Raw genomic sequence first — 23,683 nt, 5'->3', positions numbered from 1 at the left:
GGGCGCAATCCTATGCATGTTTAGACAGAGAAAAGGCCTACAACTCCCAGCATTCCCCGGCCAGCCTTTTCTCTGTCTAAACATGCATAGGATTGTGCCCTTAGCATATCAAAAGGGACAGATTTCTCTGTACAATGCATGAATGGATTTTGCACTTATGAGAAGAGTACGACATTACTCACCCAGTTAGCGCTGAGATATCCAAAACATTAAGCTTGGTAGCTTAAATACTCCTATCCAGAAGTTGATCTTAGAAAATAAATTAGATTGCCTAGTTTGAATCTTTGAATGGCAGGTATACTCAGTTATATTTTGATGAAAGTTGGTCAATACGAAAATAGTTGTTTTCAGAAGTGAATGTTGTGTGATTGTAAAAGTGAGGGTCCAGTCCAGGTAACATCAGTCATGACTAACAGCTCAACTATATATGTGTCTACTCAGAATTCAAGCTCAGTAGGGCTTAGACGAATTAAGTGGTATACTATTGTAGCTTAAAGGGGCAGTCATTTACACACCGACCTATGAGTGAGGTCCCTAATGAACACAGTATGACATTCTTCTGAGAAGACATGTAGAGGATTGCACTGCATGGATGCAATGCTGTCCACACTTTCCTTGGAATAAGCCCCATTGAAGGCAGTGGAACTTACTTCTGAGTAAACATGCATTGCACTGCAACTTAGTTGTGCTTAATTAGTTCCACTGTTTCAAGAGACTTTGATTTGGTCCAGGCCTGCAGCAAAAAGAGATTGTAGACTCCTAAGGCGATAGAGTGGACCCTACCTTTTCAGATTGCAAATGAGGGATACTGTTTTTGAATGTCCCCCTGTGCAATAAAATAAAATAAAAATCGTTGCGTGGTTAAAACAAAACAGCACATCAGAGGGAAATATTCTATCACAACTCACTCCAAATTCTATCTTGAAGCTCACTGCAAGTTGATTCCGTATCACATTGCGAGCTTTGTTTTTTTCTTTTCACATGAAAAGCTGCATGTTTTTGTGAGTGTATTTTTCCAAATGTACGCATCAGTGGTGTGCATCTTTGAAATGTACACGTTCTTCCCCCATTGTTGAAAGGGTATTTGTGCACATTTTTCAAAAGTATGCATTTTCCATGCGCATTTTTTAAAAAAAACATGTATTTTTTTCTGGGCCGTGAATCACATTGCAAGCTTGGAAGTGTACAGACTTGGACAGCAGATTGTGTCTGAATACACATTCAGTCTTTAAGATATGAACTGGGTAAAAATGCACTGAAACAAATTTCTCATATATCCCTTGCCCTGAATCAAAACTAACTTTAGATGGGTTACATGGAATACCCTTTGAACTTAATGAGGCTGACTGCTGAGTAAATATTCATAGGCTTGGGCCAGTCTACTAAAATGCTGTAATTTATCTTTAGTCCGAAATAGGTGAACATTTTTCTCCCAGCCTTTGTAAGAACTTAAGAGATAGACCGAAAGTGCACGTAAACCAGCATCCTGTTTCCCAAAATGACCAACCAGTTGCCTATGAGAAACCCACAAGCAGGGCATTAAGGCAGTAGTCCTCTTTCACTGCTGTTCCCCAGCAACTAGAGTGGCCGTGTGTCCTACTTTATAGAGGACAGTCCTCCATTTGAAGGCATCCTCTATTGAAGGGCTGTGCACATGAGGTTGACTTGAGGTTGCCCATTAGTAGCACCTGGACAGCAGTCTGAACATTACCCAGGTCACCTGGTCACAGTCTTTCACACTATGGTGAGAATGTATTTTTATTTAAATTATAGCAATTATTTATAAATTAGCATCCATGCATACAAATTAGCATGTGCGCAATTTATGAACATCTGAGTTCATAAATTGTGTGTGTGTGTTTGTGATGCATTTCCTCTGTTTTTGTGATGCATAAGTGGCCACCCTATCAGCAACTGGTACTCTGAGCCAATCACTCATCATGACTAGCAGCTAATGGTAGACTTATCCTCCATGATGAATCCCTTTTTAATGTTATTTATAAGCACAGGCAACTTTTCAGGAAGTGGCTCTAGGAGAGCCATGCTGGATCAGACCAAGGGTTGATGGAATCCAGCGTTCTGTTCACACAGTGGCCACCCAGCTGCCTGTGGGAAGCCCGCAAGAAGGACATGAGTACAGTAGTTGTGTTCCCCAGCAACTGGTGAACATTTTGTCCCTCTGATACTGGAGGTAGCATGTAGCCATCAGGGCTAGTAGCCATTGATAGGTGGGCTTTTTTTCAGACAGTGGGAAGAATTATGCTACAGTGATCAATTTAGCCCCACCCTTTTTGCTTTGTTTTTGTTATAGGCATGGTGCCTTATTTCCCTGGTTCAGTAGGGCTTTGCACTGGACCTTGGAGCTCCAAGCAAGCTCTTGCTTCTGCAGTGACTCAACTCAAGAGTGAAAGCTTCCATAGGATCTGGAGACGCCATCCCCTTCCTGGCTCTCAGATAGGCCCTGATCCAGGCAGGTGCTTACACATGCCTCCCTCTTCTGAATAGACTCACTTGCAGCTAGCCTAGCACTTCACCAGTGACCCTGAAGCTCCTCACTGGCTGTCCATCTCTTACGGTCCTGGGTGTGACAGGAGGAGTGTCCAAGAATCAGGAACCCAGGAAACTGGTGTGGAGCTTCACTTACGACGCTGCACCTAGGATGTCTGGAACCAATGGCTCCTCTGGGTTACTGACAGTGTGAGAGCTTGCTGCGGGGGGGGGGGTGCTCTTCCTCTGAGGAGATCCCGGGTTTCAGATCTGAGCAGGGCTGACCCCTGACCCCTGGATGGTGTGATGTAATTTTAATGGATTAATCCCCTCTCTGCATTCCCCATGGACCTCCATACTATCCAAATCCCACATTCTTCCTCGCAGACCCCCCCTTCCTACTCATGAGTATTGGGGGCTCTTTGCTTTAGAAGGTTTTATCAGTGATTCATCCCAAAATTAAAAATCGGAATGGTTTGACACCTCTTCCCCATAAAAAATTAAAATAAAAAAATTGCCAGCACAAAATCTTGAATGCATTCTATTTAAATAGGGAAGTAGGTTTTATATCCTAACATTTTAATATGTGCCTGGGAGGACTATTGGGCAACTCAGGGGGTGGGGGAGGTGCCACTATAACTGTGGTCACAGGCAGGGGGAGGTATGGCATTGGGGGATTAACATGCCAGCTGAGGAGAAGAGGGGCTAGACACCTTACAGCTGTCCCCTCTTCTGGTTCTTCCCCCAACCTGATGGTTCCTGGCCAGTCTGCCCTCAGGTCTGGTGGTGCTGCTGCTGAATGCCAGGTCGGCCCAAAATAAGACCTCCCTCATCCATGATTTGATTGTGGATGAGGGGGCTGACCTGGCATGTATTACTGAGACCTGGGTGGGGGAACTGGGAGGGGTCACTCTCTCCCAGCTGTGCCCTCCTGGGTACTTGGTGCAGCACCAACACCGACTTGAGGGTCGGGGAGGGGGGGTTGCCGTGGTCTATAGGAATTCAATCTCCCTCTCCAGGCTTCCTGCTCATTCGAGTGCAGATCTTGAGTGTTTGTACCTTGTGTTGGGTACCCGGGACAGATTAGGGATTCTGTTGGTGTACCGCCCACCCCTCTGCCCATCAGACTCCCTGCCTGAGCTGACGGAGGTGGTCTCGGACTTGGTGTTGAGGACCCCCAGGATGATGGTCCTGGGGGATCTCAACTTCCATGCCGAGGCCACTGTATCCGGGGCGGCTCAGGACTTCATGGCCGCCATGACAACCATGGGGCTGTCCCAACATGTCATCGGCCCAACGCATATAAAAGGACACATGCTTGATCTGGTTTTCTCGACTGGGCAGGTGGATGGTGATCTGAAAGTGGAGGAATTAACATCTGTCCCTTTGTCATGGTCAGATCACTTCCTGCTGAGGTTTAGACTCCTGGCGGCCTTTCCCCTCTGCGAGGGTGGGGGACCTATTAAAATGGTCCGCCCCCGGAGATTAATGGATTCCGATGGATTCCAGAGGGCTCTGGGGGATTTTCCTGCTGGTATGGCTGGTGCTCCTGTTGAAGCCCAGGTCGCTCTGTGAAATGCAGAGATGACTCGGGCGGTTGACACGATCGCGCCCAAGCACCCTCTCCCTCTGAGCAGAGCCCGGCCAGCTCCTTGGTATACACCTGAGCTGAGGGCAATGAAGCAAGAGGGGAGACGGCTAGAACGCAGGTGGAGGAAAACTTGTGCTGAGTCTGACCGAACACAGGTAAGAGCCCACTATCGAGCCTACTCTGTGGCGGTGAGGGTGGCAAAGAGGCAGTTCTTTTCCACCAGCATTGCATCTTCTCAGTGTCGTCCGGCAGAGCTTTTCCGAGTGGTTCGTGGCCTGTTACATTCTGGGCCAGGGAGAGAGACGGTGGAACCCTCAGTAGCACGCTGTGACAAGTTTGCGCGGCACTTTGAGGATAAAGTCGCTCAGATTCGTCATGAATTGGACACCACCATTAATGCAGTTCCATTGGTAGAGGTGTTCAGAGCACTGTCTGGTCCAGTTTTATTGGATGAGTTTCAGTTACTGAGGCCTGAGGATGCGGACAAGGTGCTTGCCAAGTCCGATTGACCACTTGCGTGCTTGACCCTTGCCCTTCATGGCTTATTAAATCAAACAAGGAGGGGTTGTCTGGCTGGGTCCAGGAGGTTGTAAATTCCTCCTTGAGAGAGGGAGTGGTGCCTGCCACTTTAAAAGAGGTGGTAATTAAACCACTCCTTAAAAAGCCTAACCTGGACCCAGAGGATGTTAACAATTATAGGCCAGTGGCCCAACATCCCAACAACAAGTGGGATGACCTCTGCCGGGAGAGGGACAGGGGGAGTGCGACCCTGTTGATTCTCCTGGACCTCTCAGCGGCTTTCGATACCATCGACCATGGTATCCTTCTGGATAGGTTGTCTGGGTTGGGAGTTGGAGGCACTGCACTACAGTGGTTCCGCTCCTACTTGGATGGCCGATTCCAGAAGGTGGTGCTGGGGGATTATTGCTCTGTGCCATGGCAATTGTGCCATGGGGTTCCACAGGGCTCTATTTTATCCCCTATGCTGTTTAACATCTACATGAAACCGCTGGGGGAGGTTATCCGGAGGTGTGGGCTGAGGTGCCATCAATATGCAGGTGACACCCAGCTCTACCTCTCTTTCTCATCAAAACCAGGTGAGGCAGTGGCTGTTCTGAACCAGTGCCTGGGCACGGTAATGGACTGGATGAGGGCTAATAAACTGAAACTCAATCCAGACAAGACGGAGGTACTGTTAGTGAGTGGTTCATCTGCCCGGCTAGGTGATATTCAACCTGTTCTGGAGGGGGTTGCACTCCCCCTAAAGGATCAGGTTCGTAGTTTGGGGGTGCTCTTGGATCCAGAACTGTCACTTGAAGCACAGGTGAACTCAGTGGCACGGAGCACTTTTTATCAGCTTAGGCTGGTATACCAACTGCGCCCTTATCTGGACAGAGATAGCCTTGCTACAGTTATCCATGCTCTGATAACTTCTCGTCTGGATTACTGCAATGCGTTATACGTGGGGCTGCCTTCGAAAACGGTCCGGAAACTTCAGCTGGTCCAAAATAGGACAGCAAGATTGTTAACAGGGACTGGCCTGCGAGCTCATATTACGCCAGTACTTTTCCAGCTGCACTGGCTGCCAGTCCATTTCCAGGACCGATTCAAAGTGCTGGTGTTAACATTTAAAGCCCTTAATGGCTTGGGGCCAGGTTACCTGAAGGATCGCCTCCTCCCATATGTGCCTGCCCGGACCTTAAGATCATCATCAGCGGCCCTTCTCCGTGAGCCCCTGCCAAAGGAAGTGAGGCGGGTGGCTACTAGGAGGAGGGCTTTTTCTGTTGTGGCACCCCAGCTCTGGAATGAGCTCCCTAGTGAGGTTCGCCTGGCGCCTACATTGTACTCCTTTCAGCGCCAGGTGAAGACCTTTTTATTTTCCCAGGCATTTTAGCATTTTAGCTTTCTAAATTTTTATCTTTGCTGTTTTAAATCTGTATTTTAAACTCCTGTACTGCTGCTAGGTTTTATTGTGGTTGTATTGTTATATTGTGGTTTTAATGTTCTATATATTTTAAATTGTTTTATTGTGTGTTGTTTGGTTTTAATTTTTGTGAACCGCCCAGAGAGCTTCGGCTATTGGGTGGTACAGAAATAAATAAATAAATAAATAGATAGATAGGTCAAGCAAATGGAGTACAAAATAGCTTCACAGCCATAGTTTCTGTCAGTTGAGTAGTCAACCCTTAAATTGCTTGTTCTATCCGCTCTCTCTCTTTGATAATGCAAAAAAAAAAACCACACACACACTTTATCATGAGTGTTTCATCATCATAGTGGATATAATGTATTCTAATCAGCTCCACTGCAGTATGGTTTTCGTGAGATCACTGGTCACTTGTGTTGTTAAAATTCAAAAGGTTGGAATCCTCCCTAGCACTTTGTCTTGGTCCGTTCTCTCTTGACTGCTCTATGGACAGAATAAGAGTTCAAGCATGCTAAGAGTGTGTTAACCTGAAGGAACTGTGAACGTTTTGTTGCAGACAGGGCTGACTGGTGGGTGGGAGTGCTTCATCAGTGGGCCGTATTTTCCACCAAGGCTGTGGATTGGCCAATTGACAGATATTCTTGTGGGTTAGCTGCCTGGGCAGTGCCTCAGCAGTCAGGTAGGCATTTGATGTGTCTGCAGGTTTGTAGGAGCAACTTCATTTAATCCAGGGATGCAGAACCTCTGGTCCAGGAGGCAAATCCGGACCACTTGGAGTCTCAGTCTGGACTTCTGAGGTTCCCTTTCCTGTGACCACTGATTTGGTGGTTTCCTGTGACTACTGATTGTTTGGTGGTTTCCTGTGAACACTGATTGTTTGGTGGTTTCCTGTGACCGCTGATTGTTTGGTGGTTTCCTGTGACCACTGATTGCTTTCCTGTGACCCCTGATTGTTTGGTGGTTTCCTGGCTTTTGTGCAGTTTTTCCCCCATTTGAAAAGGTTGAAATGCCTCTCCTAAGGCTTAGTTACTGGCAGTGAGAGCTTGAAGCTAAAATAGGCTGGGGTTGGGTTTTTTTTTTGGGGGGGGGTATTTTGGTCCTGCCCCTTTTGCCTTCAAGCCCCACCCACCCCTAAAAGGCAGCCCCCCAAAGCTTCTCCAAAATGGAATTTGGCCTTTGAGCTGAAAGAGAGTCAACAGCCCTGCTTTCAACTATTTTGTGGCAAAAGTATGTACACAATTTCTCCGGGCCCTCCAGAGCCATTCTTGTTCTTGGCAGCCTTCCTCACCTGAGGCTGTGCGGCTGCTTCTGGAACAAAATGATTTCTTGAGCTGGCCACCAGCTTGGATGGCTTTAAAAGGGGTTGGACAAATTCCTGGAGGAGAAGTCTGTCAATGGCTACTAGGCTAGAGGGCTATGTGCTACCTCCAGTACCAGAGGCAGTGAGCCTATGTAAACCAGTTGCCTGAGAACATGGGTGGGAGGGAGCTGTTGCACTCATGCCCTGCTTGTGGTTTCCTGGTCGACAGCTGGTTGGCCACTGTGTGAAGAGAATGCTGGAGAAGATGGACCTTGGTCAGATCCAGCAGGGCTCTTTTTACGTGCTTATGTTTTCATGTTCTTAGTCTTCTATTTGAAGGTGTCTTCAACTCAAAGCATTGTCCACCAATCCATGCCCGGTTTAAAGGGAAAGAACCATAAGAAGGGAGATAAATTGGGGCCTTGGAGTTGCCCACCAACAGTTAGCACCCAGAGAGCACATTGAATAGGCACACAGCTCAACTGGGCATGGTCTTGCCTAATAGGGTGATATATATTGTGTTCCCATTTAAATTATAGTAATCATTTCTACATTTGCATCTATACCTTTCCTCTTCCGATACATAACCCTACCCCAGAATCTGTCCACCAGCCTGCCTTCAACCACATCAACTGACTGCCCTTGACCCTGAGAATCCTAGTTTGCTTGTGAAAGAACTGCACCTCCCAACAGCCCTCCAGCCTGCTTGGCCAATTAGGGTTGCCACTTGTGGATCGCCAAAAAAAGACATGCATCACCAAAAAAGTAGACAAAAGAGAACAGTGATTGGCATAAAATCTGCACATTCCTGTTTATATGTGCAGATGCAAATTTAGAATTAATTTTTATAATTTAAATAGAAATACAGTACATCTTTCCATAGTGTGGAAGACTGTGGAGTGATCAGGTGACCTGTGTGCCTTGCTCAGTGTGCTAACCAGGTGCTGCTAACTGTTGATTGGCAACTTCAAGGCTCCTCTTGCTCTCCCTTCTTCAAGGTCCCTCTTGCTCTCCCTTCTTGTTCTCCCTTCAAGCCCCCCCCCCCGCTCTCCCTTCTTTATCTTTAAACTGGACTTGGACTGGACAGCCCTTCAAATAGGGGATACCTTCAAAACAGAGGACAGTCCTCTGTAAAAGAGGGTGCATGGCCATCCTATGGCCAAGGCCTGACAAAGGTACATGGTGGAAGCGCGTGTACATTAGGGATACCCGTCATTGGGAAATCCAGTTCTTTTTTTACTCATCCTAATCCTGCACTGTGTATGGATCGATTTGTGTTTGCGAGTTGAGCTGTGGGCTTTTCCCCAAACTCCGGGAATTTTTTTGTGCCTTTTTTCCTCACAAGTTCCACAGTTTGCACAAATTCCTGAATGATTTCAACAAATTTCTTTGTAATTTGTGCAAATTACAGCCAATTTTGCACAAATTGCTCAGAAATTTGTGCAAATTGTGGAACCTGCATAAAAAATGCACAAAATACCCAGAAAATCTGTGAACTGGTCCGACTCACTGCAGATCAAGTCGGGTGCCACAACAGGAACTATAACAATGTCTGGGGGACCAAACCTAAGAAAACCCGTCAAACTCCACCCCCCAGTTTTCTCCAACATCCGTAGTGTACATGCTCACCTGTTCCTTTGCCATCCAAAGAAGGGTATCTAATGGATAAGGTTGTTTACTGGCTTCAGAAACTATGTGTGAAGCCTGCCATGCATGCCGCTAAGTACACCATATGATTATGGAACATTTGTCCCTCCTCTCCACTCCCGCCCCCCTACACACAGTAATTCACTTTGGTCTGTGAATGTCAAGAGGACATAATGACCCGGAGTTCCCACAAAATGTGGTAAGGAGAGAGTCCATGCATTTGTGCCGAGCCCTGTTTTATGAGAGTTGCTATAGCGACCAGGTTCTAGTTATCCGCTTAAACAACTTCATGTATGATTAATGTTAATTGCCCATTTTGCATGGTTGGATTCTGCCCCCCCCCCCCCCGCTGCTGAATTGGCTTGTTGTTGCCTTTGATCTGGTTAGCAATACAATGTAGTTCAGTAGTTAGACAAGTGATCAGTTTGCCAACACCGAGAGGAGACAGAATCAGGTTGCAGAGAGGTCAAAGTTTTCTTTCTCTTCCTAAACACTCCAAAGGTCATGTAGAGTTTAACTACATCTAGCACCGTGTAATAAGGTCCGAGTGGAGGGAGTATTATTTTGCTGCCACAGTGCAACTTTGTAGAGTGGCAAAATAATTATTCCTTTTTTAAATTAGCGACGGTAAAATTCCTAAAGGGGCCTTCAAATGCTTATCTTGGTGCATCCTCGTTCATGCCTCGAACTTGGATATTTTGGCTTCATGTGATCAAATTGTCTTGAAACTGACCTTTGCACCCTGAGTTTGGGCTCTGGCTTTCAGTTTGGATTTCTATAATTTACATGGATAGAGAAGTCCGGATTAGCAAATTGGAGGAGGAAGGCAAGGTAATCTATGGGAGTAACAAAGTTACTGAATTGCTCGGATGAAAGAACCAGACCCAATGGGAACGTGCTTCTTCACAGAGTGCATAATTAACTGAGGGAAGCTGTAGTGATGGCCATGGGCTTAGATGGTTATAAAAGGAGGGAAGACAAACTCATGGCCATGATACCCATATTTGGACCTCCATGTTCAGAAACAGTCTACCGATGAACACTAGTTGCTGTGATGGGAGGACCAGCCTTCATGGTCTGCCTGTGAGCTTCCGTGAATTACCTGGTCAGTGTGGGAACCAGGATGCTGGACTAGATGGACCTTTGATCTGATCCAGCAGAGCTCTTCTTATGTTCTTATGTTCTCCTTTAATAGGTGGCAGCATATGTCACATGACCTGCTGCGAACTATTGGGTGATAGGGTGGTTCCTGCCTTCCTTGGAATTACCAGAACTCACAGGTCCTGCATAGGCCAAATCTTTGCTCGATACCCCCAAACTCAGATATTGAGATCGTAAATTCCTATGGACTTGATTCCTGACACTGTCTTTTCAACCACAATTGTCCTTACAAGCAACACTGACCTGACTTCTCCTGACTCCTGCGCCCTGCATACAGTGTGGCTTTGCATTTCTGCCTTGTGGTGTGATCCAGGAATATTAAAGGACTGTGGAGATCTTGAATCTCATGGTGGGCATGAAATCACACTTCACATAATACACAGGAAGCATAAAAAAGCAAGAAGACATTCAGGCCTCCTCTGTCACTGTTTGAACATCTGACACTAGCCTCCACCAGGTCTACCACAGCAGCCTTCCTCAACCTGCCCTGCCCATATATTTTGGCCTACAACTCTTATCAGTCCCAACCACCATGGCCAATGGACAAGGATGATGGGAGTTGTAGTCCAAGGCATCTGGAGGAACTGAGGTTGGGGGAAACCTGGCTTATAGAAAGACAGACTACAGAAGGGACAGCTGAGGGTTATAGGCATGAGGTGTGGCATGTCAGAGCCCAGCCATAGGCAGCTGATGAATGGGAGCCAGGAATCCTGAGCAAGTAAATACTGCTATAGCCCAGGCAGTCTTACCTTAACCTGGAAGACCTCGTAGTCTTTCCAAGTCAAAGGGAGCCAATGGGCAGCACAAGAGCCTAGGAATCCTTTACTGCCAAGGGAACATTCTCCCTAGTTGCTCACCTCATGAGACAAAAAAGACACAGATGGGTGGGTTCCCTGTTCTTGCCTGGCAGCTCCTGATGTGGGTTCGGTGTTGATAAGCTAGTGACAGCTGGTACTGAGTAGCAATCAAGAGAAAGGTTGAAATCTAACTCCAGCAATGAATTCACTCGGTGGACTTAGGTGATCCATTCTGTCGCTCACAATTCTCCCGCTCCTGAACTGTACTGATAATAGCGGCATATCTTATGGGTTGGGGGTGGGTGTGTACTATGCTACTTAATGTGAAACACTTGGAGTATCTTGGAAAAGTGCTATATAAACACTTGTAATGCAGAGCACATATACATCTTAATAAATTACCTTGATATGAGAGAGAGAGAGAGAGAGAGAGAGAGAGAGAGAGAGATTTAACAGCCCAATCAATAACCTAGTTTACTTGAAGGAATTTGATATAAGCCAATGGAAAACTCCACTGTACCCAGACCCAGTTCCCTTAATTACACATATGGTGGCTTAGGAAACTAAGGGACAAAGGAAACTCCACCAAACTCAACTCCTTAATTCCAAGCGTGGAAACTGTGTTGAACTCAGCTCCCGTAAATTCCAAGTGCGTTACCTTAACTTGGTTGTAGACTGGATTGTGTTAGAGATCTGAGAGCTTGCGAAGTCAAACATTCAGTCATTTTAAAAAATGGTTCCTACAGTCAATAAGTAATTTATTACTCATGTTGCCCGTGGTAGGGGGTGGGGTGGAAATTGACCAGATTAGTAGAGATTGCCAAATTGTCTGGTATTAATTTATAGATAGCGGATATCAAAAATAAAGTACCTACCACTAAAATTGCGGGTGTGTGTGTGTCAGGATCTTAACGGCAAATGTATCAGCTCCCTCGTTTATCATCACTTGTAATAAACATATTTTGGAATGTGTCATATCCCATTGTCACCCAGAGATGTGATGCTTTCCCTTCTCATCTAGATAACTGCCAAGCCCCCAAAGTTTATAGGAAAGCTGCTAAGTTAATGTTGCTGGGTGGTAATCCACTTCAGTTTCAAAAACATGAAGCGTTGCTGAAATATATTTCCAGTTGGTTTATTCTCGGCACTCAGGGGGATAGGATACTATTTCAGTTCCTCTAATGAAGGCCAGAAAATGAAAGGCAGAGCATCAGGGTAAATTATACCTAAATGGTGGGCTAGACCCCCAGAGGAAATCAAGCTTCTCCTGGACCGTATTCCTCCATTAATCCTACAGAATGTTAAATCTAACGTTAATTCTGTAAAGCTGAACTGTCAAAAGATCTGCAGATCCACCCCATCCTTCTAGCGGTGATCATTTCAACATTAAGATCTCATGCTTGTAGACGGTCTCGTGCTGTTGCTATGCTAGTATCTACAGCAGTGATTGGCTGTAGCTACAGCAGTGATTGGCCTGGTAGGACTTGGCATTTGGCGTGCTTCCTGTACACTCTCCTTACACCTTCGTTGCAGCAGGGATGGAGGCATCTGTCACCTTCACTTCCTCCAGCATTTGATTTTTTAAAAAAATAAATCTCAAGTTCTTGCTGTCTTGAATATGAAGACACTGGCGAATTTTAGTAATTTTTTATAAAGGCAAACTGAAACGAGATCCTCACCCATCTGCATCGGCAAAATTCAATAGGTATATGGAGAGGAACAAATTGTACCATCCTGCCATACAGCTATTAAGTCAGTCAGTCAAACATTTTATTATATGTCACTAATAGCCACTGCAAACAACATAACTTAAAACATAACAACAGAACATAAAGATGAGGACCCTGCCAGAAAAAGAGAGGTGGCAACCCCAATTCAGTCCCATAAACGTGGTTGAATAATAGGGATGTACAGATTTTGTTAAATCTGTTGCATCTGTGCTTCATGGGTTTATTTATTTATATATTTATTTATTTTGTTTACAATATTTATATACCGCTCCACATCAAAAGATTTCAGAGTGGTGAATAATAAAGATAAAAGAATAAAGCACCATGTTAAAACAATTAAAACATTTTTTAAAAGACAAGTTCCAATATGGCCAAATTTAATAAACCGCGGCCGGTCATTCGAGGAAGGCCTCTCAAAATAACAATGTCTTCAGGAGGAACCAGAAGGAACACAACGTTGGCGTCTCCCTGACCTCCAAAGGCGGGATGTTCCACAGGAAGGGGGCTACCACACTGAAGGCACTGTCAGGCATCTTTTGTTCCGTTGCCCATTCACTGATGGAATCCGTATTTTTTGTAGGAGAATTTCGTTCTACTTGTGTAAGTACACAAATGCCTGATCTGCATTAACTAATGTGCACTAGCACTAATACACATTAACTAATGCACACTAGTGCTAAACCACATTAATTAATGCAGATTTGCTCAAATCTCCCCCAAAGTGAAAGAAAATGTGTAAATCCCTCCAAAATCCTCATTCTCATGCTTTAGCTGGTCTGTTGTGGAATCTGTGGGTTGGATTCATAGAAATCTGAACTCATTTGAATCTCTGTGGATATCTCCAACGTCCCTATTGAATACACAGGAATTCCAACCCAGACTTTTAAGAACTAGGTACTCCATGCCCTGGGCTTGGTTGAACAAATCTGTCCATTTCAGTCTCTTCTGACCCCAATGGCACACTTACATCGTCACTAGAGATGCTGGAGAAATTCAAGATGGACTTAAATGAGCTCAGATTTCTATGAATCCATCCTGTGCAATCAGCTGCAGAGCTGATCCCCTCAGGCCATGTGAAGTCAGTGGACTTCCAGATGTGTGTGTGTGGTGTTTTTTTTTACTTTCCCCAGATTTATGCATATTTATTCATAGGAAAACATGCAAGTTTCTGCTGAGAAAAAGTGGAATGGAATGGGAGACAATACGCTAAATGTTACGTACTAAGGTAAATGATGTACATTGTTATGAACCCTCTTACGTAATTCTGCGAGTATTTTTCTGCATGAAGAACATTCATTCATTCATTCATTTAAAAATATTTCTTGGCTGCCTTTCAGGGCAGAAGCCCTCCCAAGGCGGCTTACACCAATAAAAAAATCCGCATCCATCTGTGAGCGGACGACGGAACCAAAGGTGCCTGACAATCCGTGAAACACAGACGAAGCGGATTTTACACAGGCCGTACATCCCTAATGGTCACCAGCTGCTATTGTTTCTTACCCCTCTTTCTCATCATTGCTCCCACTGGCTTGCTTGTCAGACAGAGAGCCAGGGAGGAAGCAGGTCGTAGTACTTACTGCTTCTCTTTCTCACCACCTCCATTGTCTGGGCTGGAGCAAGAGGCAGGTGAACAAGGAGGTTGCAATAATGAAGAGGAGGAGCAAGTCCCTGAAGGCTCTTGTCAATGGGCTTCTCCTGGAGGGTGAGCCTTCAGCAGGAGTCCAAGCATGCTTACCTTCAACGCCAGCCCCTCGTTTCAGGTTTTCCAATATTCATTTTTTTAAAATCTCTACCTCTTTCCATTCCAAATATGAAGAAATGCACTTGTTTTGGCGAATTCTTATCAAAAACTAATTGAAGCAAAATTCTCACCCCTCTCAGTTTTGACCCTTTCCCTTTGAGGTCCATAGGCAAGGAGATGGCATAGGGGTGGAATCTGTTGCAGTGCCTAATCACGCCAGTTCCATAGTTGGTTGTACCTTTGCCGCCGTTGTGCCCACCACAGCCCGGTCCACTTTTTACCTCGTGCCACTGATCTTTGGGTCAGGCCTTTGAAGCGTCGTAACATGAAAATTTGTGTCCCTAATCCAAATAAATAAATAAATAAATAAATGGTGATACCCAAATCCTGTTGAAATCAATGGGACTTAAAAGTAGTCTCCCTGGGGGTGGATAATCCATAGCTTTTTCAAGATGATCCCAGGTTCATTCCATTGCATCTCCAGTTAAGAGTCCTGGGAAAGGCCTCTGCCTGATCCCTTGGAGAACCGGTGCCAGTCAGAGAAGACAATAGTGGGCTGATGTACTCACCATCAGGCAATGTGTGCTTCATAAAGTCACAACTAACTTTGATTTCAACAGGATTTAATTAGTACAACCAACTCTATCTGGGTTGAGTTCTGAGATGCGGCTAGTTCATAAGCTCACTTGGCCAGCAATCCATTGATATGGTGGAAGAGTAGGCATGCATACTCTCCAACTAGTTCAAACATCTTTGTCCAACAAACCATGTTTGGGGGGGCTTGGAAGAAGCTGTGTGCTATCTCCTTGCCCCTTCCCTCCTCCCCTTTCATGAGCAGCTTAATTCAGTACTTCCTGGTGTGTTAAACCACAGTCTCCTCTGATGTCTAAACTGAGAAACTGTGTTCGGAGCTGTGCCCCACAAACCAGGATATCAAAGTATAGTTTGATTCTCCTGGTTTGTAGGGATGCCACAAACCACAGTGTCATGGCTCGAATGACATGATATACTATAGATTAACAAACCTAGAAATCTTGAATGATGCCATGCAAGACAAGAGAGGAAGGAGTGTGTGGACACACAGCTTGTTTTCAGTACAACAGACCATAGTTCATTGGACTGGGATAATTTCTTCTGAACATGCCGTTATATGCGTGGTGAAGGAGCAGGAAATGTTTCTCTGTCACTGCAGCCTCTGCAACCAAAGTTTGGTTGAATATATGATCCGGCCCATTGTGATTCAGATTAATTCCACCACTACCCTGCAAAGTTGAAATATTATTTTATATAGCTGAGCATAAATAATCTAGTAATTAAACCAAAAAAACCTCTCTTAATAATTGCTAGCAAGCAATCACCATTCAATTAAAGAGTAATTACATGGTTATTTGTGCCCTGCAAAATAAGGCATTACTGAAATCAGTTACACAATCAATATTTTCACTGCAACAGGATGCGGTAGTGATGGACCTTTCAACCTGTGCTGATTAAATTGTCATCAGACTGTTTCCTAGTTAAATCACCACATGTTTATTTGTCTTGATTAATATGTAAATTTACATCTGATTCTAGCAAATTTGAAAGTACAGCCATAGCATCCATCAGGAAGGCTACTTTCTCAGTTATCTGCTTCTAAACATTTATTTTTGAGCTTGCAAAAACTGCAGTTTTACAGTATCATATGACAGTTCACTGGATTTTCCTGTCCACAATGGACTTCCAATGAAGTTCACTTCATTTTTTTATATCACACCAAAGCATGGTTTGTTCAACCATTGTTCAGACCCAAAAACCTTAGTTTGTGCTTCCAAACGTACAAGCAACCCATGATTTAGATTTCCTTGTCAGCTTTCTTTCTTTTCTAAACTCTTCTCAGCAGCCATTATTTAAAGCCGCTTGTCTTTTTTGTGTCTGTCTTCCATCTTTTCAGTTCTCCTATTACTTTGAGACCACGGTGGCTTAGTGGTTAAGATGCTGAACTGCAGACCGGAAGGTCGGCAGGACAGCAGTTCGAGACCCGAGTGCTGTGTGACGGAGTGAGCTCCCGTCTTCAGTCCCAGCTCCTGCCAACCTAGCAGTTCGAAAGCAAGAAATTGCAAGTAGATAAATAGGTAGGGGTGGACGAAAGTCACTTACCTGTCGTCGAAGGCCGTTCGCGGTGGGGGGGAGGCGCTTCGCTGCTCCCCCCGTGAAGTTCAGGCCGGGGGGGGAGGCTTCCCGCCTCTCCCGGCCGAAATTCAGGCTGGGGGGGAGGCTTCCCGCCTCGCCCGGCCGAAATTCAGGCCGGGGAGGAGGCGCCTCGCCCGGTCGTGAACGCGAAAGTAAAAACAAAAAACGCCCCCTGATAGGCTACGTGACGATTCACGTAGCCTATCACGGCTGACTTTGCAAATCTAGCCGTGATAGGCTACGTGAATCGTCACGTAGCCTATCAGGGGGCATTTTTTTTTTTTCTTTCATTGCAATGGCGGCGGCGGCAGCCGGTTGAAAGACCGGCTGCCGCTCCCGCCTTGCTCGAACACCCGCCGAACCGCCGGCCGGACCAGCCACCGGGAGGGACATTCGGTGAAGGTAAGTCCCATCCTGGGGGGGGGGTGCGGGGGGCGGGGGGGTGCGGAGGATTTCTCCCCGAAACTTGTTCGGGGGGCCGAACACGTTGGCGCTCGGCCCCCCGAAGTTTCGGGGAGAAATTCTCCACCATCCCTATAAATAGATACCACTTCGGCGGGAAAGGTAACAGTGTTCCGTGCACCTCGGTGTTCAGTCATGCCGGCCACATGACCACGGAAGCGTCTTCAGACAGTGCTGGCTCTTCAGCTTAGAAATGGAGATGAGCACCACACCCTAGAGTCGGACATGACTGGTTGGGGACACCTTTACCTTTTTTATTACTATGGAGCCTCCAGAGGTAAGCTATGCTTTTAACTGTGGTTTGTCAATTCAGTCATCACACCAAAACATAATTACTACCAATCATGGCATCTGATCCCATGTATGGTTTCTGATTCTGCTTTGCTGGCTGGTCACAAACCATGTTTCAGATGTTTTACAAAATCATAGTCAGGCTTAATTATGACTTGACATGATGTCTGAATGGGGGCCCTGTAGATCCAGGAGCACATGGCCCATTGGTGTCTGATGTGCCTGATCTCGTCTGATCTCGGAAGCTAAGCAGGATCATCCCTGGTTAGTACTTGGATGAGAGACTGCCTGGGGAATCAGGCTTCCTGCATTGAGCAGGGAGTTGGGCTTGATGGTCTTGTAGGCCCCTTCCAACCCTACTATTCTATGATTCTGTGATCCCCCAAAGGCATTCACAATTCTCATTCATTATCTCCCTCCCCCGTAGAAGTGAATGTTTGCCTCGGACATACAGAAGTTTATACGGCTGCAGCCAAGATGACAGTTGTGATACAAGCAGCATGTATGTCCCTCCAGAGACCCTGGAGTTATCTGGAAGAAGGTGGTGGTGGTAGTGGGAATGGTGGGAATTCAGAAATCTTTGCCTGTCTTTGCTACTGTTTCCCGGGCAACTGTACAGGCCAATAGGTTAACACAAATGAACCCCCTAAATCAGGACCACAGGCCATGGGGTCCCCAGATGGCCACACAGCCTTCTCCTGGCCCCACCTCCTTTCCACCAATGTCCTTTCCACCAGTGGTTACCCAGATTCTTTCAGTTTTTATTCTTCTCATTCTAAAAGGTTGAAATTTTGAACCCTAAGGCCTAATTACTGGCAGTAAGAGCTTTAAGCGAAACTATGCTGATATTTCTGGGCCCGCCCCCTTTTGCCTCCAGTCCCACCCGCCACTGGAATGTGGTCCTCGAGAATTTCTCTGAAATTGAATTTGGCCCTTGGGCTGAAAGAGGTTCCAACACAAGTTCCATCACATGTTGGCTCTCAGTTGCCATGGGGGTGGAAAAGCCGGTAAGCACCCAAAGTAGACCCCAAAAGAAGAGAAAGATCCTAGGATGCAAAGATTTTATTTGCGGAAAGGCCACAAATAATATTTGCGTCCTGAGATGTTCCTCTCCTTTTGGGGTCTCAGTCCCCATGACCTCTTTGAGTGCACTGGTGGCCATACCAAATTGGACACTTAAATATGAGGCTGTGGTGACGTGAGAAACAAACGTTCTTGGTGCTGGGTGCTGCTGAACAAGAGGAGGTATCTGCAGGCAAAGCAGCATTATGTGATAAAATGTATTGATCTGTACAGCAGGTTTTTATATCATGTTGTGCTGTATTGTATTGTATAGATTCCCCAGAGTAAAGGGGACAAATGCACTGACTGTGGAACTTGAAAATTTAATCTAGATAAAAAGGCAAAGGCCTAAAATAGTAAACTCAAGAATGATTTCATGATGTGTATCTGTCTGAGTGTTAGACAGATATACAATAAAACAAATAGTATGCATGCATTTTGTGAAAGCAAGAATACCATAATGGCACCTCTGTGCAATGATAGCAGAAGTTTCTGTCATTTAAACCCTGAGTTTGTCTCCTTTTGATAAAGAGCTTTGCCACTACAAACGTGATGGAGTGAAGTTTAACTTCTGTTCCTTTCCGAACGAGAGAAGTCATTTGTGGGGGGGAAATCATTCTTGCTATAAACCTTTCATTTGTTGTTGCCGGTTGGTTGTATAACGGAATGTTTGTCAAAAGCTCTGTTACTCATCTGGGTAAAATGGGTTTCTATCAAGGAGAGACGAAAGGAGAAAATGTTTCCCAGTCCATGTGCTGTTCAATCAGTATTCAAGGCTCCAGATGTGTTTGTACATGTGGATTTCACTCATCTTGCTTCATCATGGGTTTTGTAGTTTTTCAATATAATTCAACAATTATTTGTTCTACCATATGCAGATTTGGCTCACAGCCATTCTGCACTGAAATTTAAACTAAGGATGATGGTGATAAATATTATTATTAATAATGTGTTATTATGGTTATATTTATTGTATTTGTTGTTGTTATGGCTATCATCTGATCAAATGAATCTATTAAATGTTAATAGATTTGTTGTATGTGTTTTAGGGAGCAATCCTATGGCCGCTAGCCAGCGGCTAGACTGCCATAGGATATCTGGTTTTCTGGGAACCGACCTTGGATCCCACGCTCTGAGGTCAGTTCCCGGAGAACCGACCTTCCCCTCCTTCCATGCTGCCTCGCAGGCAGTGTGGAACAGCCCCATGCCCCGCATTTGCAAGAGGAGTGCGGAGTGGCCAAAATGGGGCATTCCGGGGGGGGGGCGTTCCGGGGCAGGGAGGGCAGAAATGCCGGTACAACACATCCAATGTGTTGTCCGGCAGCCTCCTCCCCCACTCCACCCTCCCGCGGCTAGACAGCCTCAATAGGCTGTCTAGCTGCAAGTGCAGGGCAGGAGAAGCATGGAGGGAATGATCCCCTCCATGCTTCTCCTGCCCTGCATTGGATAGGCAGTCGCTTCCGAGTTTGGAGGCGGCTGCCTATCCCCATAGGATTGTGCCCTTAGTCAGTTAATGCATATGAACAAACAATAAGAATTGTTTGGGTTAAACTGCCCCACCCCAGCATCAATCAGGGCAACCAAGGCAGTTTCAATTCCAGAACCAGACCAAAACCCATATTGAAAAGGATCTTGAAAATCTGTATCCTCTAGAAGCATTTGTAGTTTGACTGCTGTGGCCCTTTCAGCCATCTTGCCCAGGTATGGCATACTGGTGGCTTATAATTCTGTACTACAGCTAGTGCAAGCTATCAGGGGTGTAGAACACAAAAGTGTTTTCAGATCTGGCCTGTTCTGATGACGATCTAGTGCCCTGCCATCGCCCATCCCCACATCTCAGAGACATTATGCCGGTTTGTACAGTGATGCACACTGGGACAAAAAGTCCCAAATTCAAGTATAATCTGATGCGATCTGAGTGAGCAATGACTGACCAGGAAAGAGATCTTGGGGTCGTGGTGGACAGCTCACTGAAAATGTCAACCTAGTGTGCAACTGCTGTGAAAAAGGCAAATTCCACGTTAGGCATAATTAGGAAAGGAATTGAAAATAAAACTGCCAAGATCATGCTCCCCGTATACAAAGCTGTGGTGCATTCACACTTAGAATATTGTGCCCAGTTCTGGCCACTGCACCTCAACAAGCATATTTTCTAGTTGTAAAAAATGCAGAAAGGGGCAACTAAAATGATCAAGGGGCTGGAGCAACTCCTCTATGAAGAAAAGTTGCAACATCTGGGATTGTTTAGATGAGAAAAAAGGCAAGTAAGGGGAGATACAACAGAGGTGTACAAAATTATGCATGGTGTGGAGAATGCAGACGTTTTTCTCCCTCTCTCATCATATTAGGACCCGGGGTCATCCCATGAAGCTAATTGGTGGGAGATTCAGGACAGATAAAAGGAAGGGCTTCTTTACACAACTCATAGTTGAACTATGAATTCGCTTCCGCGAGACGTAGTGATGGCCACCAATTTGGATGGCTTTAAAAGGGGGTGAGACAAATTCATGGAGGAGAAGGCTATCAATGGCTACTTGTCCTGATGGCGGTATGCTCCCTCCAGTATCAGAGGCAGTATGCTGGGGAACATGGGCGGGAGGGTGCTGATGCACTTGTGACCTGGTTGTGAGTTTCCCGTAGGCAGCTGGTTGGCCACTGTGTGAACAGAATACTGGACTAGATGGACTCTTGGTCTGATCCAGCAGGGCTCTTACATTCTTACTGGGGCTGATGTAATGTAACCAATGTGTAGTGTGATCCCTGGACAAGACACACCTAACGTGTTGTTGCTGTGACAGCTACAAAATGATGTGCCAGCTAGCCTGCATTAGGAGAGTGGGGTGGATGCTGCAGATAAAAACAAAGAGACCATTTTCCTTCTTTTGCATTATGGATTCAAGTTCTTAACTGCAATTCATAAACAGCTCGAACAAGGGTTGAAAAATCTGAGATTTTTGATAGGTGAGGCTGCAGTTGTTAGCCAAACCCCTTTGCGCAGCCTCCAGAAACACCCATCCATCTGTGAGGAAGGGAAGCTGGGGTTGAGAAGTCAAAAAGATATATTGCTGGAGTCACTTTGGGAATGGGTTCTGCCATACAATATCCCTTAAAAGGTCTCTGAAGTGAGGGTGCGAGAGGAGAAGGGGAGGGGGAAATTGTCCTCCCCACAAGAGCAGCACAAGTTTCATTCAACTGTGTGAACTTGACCTTGGCCATGCTATCATTTTTTGTAATTAAACCTTCAACTCCTGGAAATAAGGAAATTCTGGAGAAATAAGTTCTGGATTAGGTTGGCTCCATTTTACAGGTAGGTTTGTTGAGATGCACCTTCTGAAAGCAATATTACAGGATGGACTTCCTTGCCAATGTATTTGTGTACCAAGAACTGTCTGAAAGGTCAGCTGATCGTCAAGATGCTCCTCCCACCAGCTCAATGGGAGGGATGTCTCAGAATCCAGAATACCCTCCAGGTCTCAATGGGACAAGGATATGTAGCTAACAAAATCCTTTTTCTCGTCAACCATAATACAGTTATCATGTTTAACCACAAGGGCTGGTGTAGTGGACAGAGTGTTGGACGTAGGCTGGGGAAATTGGGTTTCAGATCCCATTTCTCCACTAGGCTTAACTATGAGCTAGTCACTACTGCTCAGTCCAGCCTCCCTCACAGGGTCCTTATTAGGGGCAAAATGGGGTATATCTGTCAGGGTTGGATCGGAGCCCAGAGAGCCCCAAAGCAGTTCTGATTCTGAGGAAGAGTTAGAAACCGCGGGAGAGGAGCCCGCACGCTGTTCAGAGGAGCAGCCAGGGGAAAGCCCCTCCTGGTACACATTCCTGAGAGCGATAGTGACCCTGGCAGGGAGAGGGAGGAGCAACAGCAGTTTCTGGACACTAGGCACCGGCACACCCTCAAGTGTGAGATGGTGGGTGCTGAGAGGAGATGCTCAACCCGCTTGGCGCGACAGCAACAGCGGCGCCCTTATGCCCCACGGGAAAGGAGTGGACTCTGTCCTCCTAGCTCATAAGGACAGAGGTTTCCCGCTTTCCCCTCCAAACAGAGATCAACTGATTCTTAAGGTTAGGACCCCCGCGTAGGCAGCTCTCTTAAGTCTCACTCGTAGGATCAAGCAATTAGCATCTGTAAGCATCATTAGGTTGAATGGGAATAAAGCCTTGGAAAAGAACCCTGTTGCCTGCGTGTTGGTTCTGGCTACCTGAGGATTTCAGAAGGCAGCAGGGGCGACCTCTTGACACTGAAGTCTTTGGAGGAAAGGTGCCATAAAAATCTAGTTGGTAGACAGCTCATAGTCCTGAATTGTCTAGGAGTGTAGAAACTCTTTCTGTCTGAGGGCTGAATTCCATTTGGAGAACCTCTCGGGGGCTGCACTCCAGTAGTGGGTGGGGCCAAAGGAAAAAGGGCAGAGCCGAAGGCACATTGGGGTGGAAGCCAAAATAACAAAAATACAAGCATCTTCTGGCTTAAATGCAAGCATCATCCAGCTTAAAGCTCTTATGGCCAATAACTAAACCTTAAGAGAGGCATTTCAACCTTTTAGAATGGGGAAAGAACTGCAGAAAAGCCAGGAAACCACCAAATTATCAGTAGCTGGAGGGAAGGGTTGTGTCAGGAACGAATCTAAGCATGTGGAGATGTCTGGCAGCTCAGATTCAGAGTCAGAATGGGAACAGCCAGAACGGAGGGAGGCACCCTCCCTAGTGAGCCCAGATATGGTGAGACTTTCTTCCCAAGACTTTGACACACAGATGGCTCAGCCTGTACGCCCCTCCCCCTTTCATCCACCATGAGAACCCCGGTTTCAGAGGAGGAGGAGAGAGAGGGGCGTGACTTGAGGGATGCTAGGGTCCATCACAGAGCGAAGTGGGAAAAATTAGGGACAGTGCTCAGATGCTCCGCCAAGTTGGCTGCTCGTGGAAGCCAATGTAGGAGGGAGCCATCCTAAGGGAGGGGCATCCCTGCGAAGCAAGTCTGGCCAAGACGTGTGCCTAGACTGCTGGCAACTTCTCTAGCTTCCATTTCATCTCCTCTATTGATATTGGTAGATGTGTGGATTAGCTGGTTCTATGAAGTCTGAGGCTTTCCTAGAATCTGCATTTGTAAAGAAGCTAGTAATTTACTAATAAAGTAGTGTTGGCCTGAAGCTTTGTTTCCTGGAGTGTGTTGATTGCAAAGGGAGAGGATGAAGGAACATGACAGATTGGGGCCAAGGGAAGAGGCATAGCCTTCTGGGGACCTCCAGAGGGCCAGATTGGACCCCAGGGCTGGAATTCTGCCCCCCTGGTCTAGGAAAATTGTCTTG

The 23,683-nt window shown here is 46.0% G+C and overlaps 1 protein-coding gene across 2 annotated transcripts in view; it reads left to right on the top strand.

Annotated features, from left to right (window-relative positions):
- Positions 1-23,683, top strand: part of DACH2 (dachshund family transcription factor 2) — a 502,690-nt gene that overhangs the window by 233,351 nt on the left and 245,656 nt on the right. The gene's annotated exons all lie outside the window — the stretch shown is intronic.

The sequence above is a fragment of the Heloderma suspectum genome, chromosome 9, assembly GCF_057233095.1.
Source record: "Heloderma suspectum isolate Gila_16-S chromosome 9, 16-S_ref, whole genome shotgun sequence".
NCBI lineage: Eukaryota > Metazoa > Chordata > Lepidosauria > Squamata > Helodermatidae > Heloderma > Heloderma suspectum.
This window is presented reverse-complemented; position numbering and strand designations above follow the sequence as displayed.